This window comes from Otolemur garnettii, unplaced genomic scaffold (assembly GCF_000181295.1).
Source record: "Otolemur garnettii isolate 467f Iridium unplaced genomic scaffold, OtoGar3 scaffold00001, whole genome shotgun sequence".
NCBI lineage: Eukaryota > Metazoa > Chordata > Mammalia > Primates > Galagidae > Otolemur > Otolemur garnettii.
In genome coordinates this window covers 37,238,964-37,239,379 of record NW_003852396.1, presented here as the reverse complement: position 1 = coordinate 37,239,379, position 416 = coordinate 37,238,964, and positions in this window count along the sequence as shown.

The window sequence follows — 416 nt, the reverse complement described above, 5'->3', positions numbered from 1 at the left end:
CCTTCCCAGACTAATTCATTTGCTGTGTGTGTCCTGACTCCATGGAGCACTGGAGCAAGTCATACTCAAACTGCCAACAGACCCCAGCTATCTGGGGTCTGAAGAGCTAGAAGAGGGTGGTCATTGACCTTTAATCTCCTAAAACAAAATAACTTTCAACCCAGGATCCTGTGTCCAGCTAAACTGAGTTTCATTTATGATGGAGAAATCAAATATCTTAATGACATTCACATGTTGAAGAAATTTGCCATAACTAAACCAGCTCTCCAGGATATCTTCAGATGTATCCTCCATAATGAACAGCGCAATCCTCTACCACCAAAGGAAACTCACTCAGAAACTTTTTGTATTTGCATTATTATTATTATTATTTTTTGGCTCGAGGTGGGTTTGAACCTGCCACTTATGGCGTATGG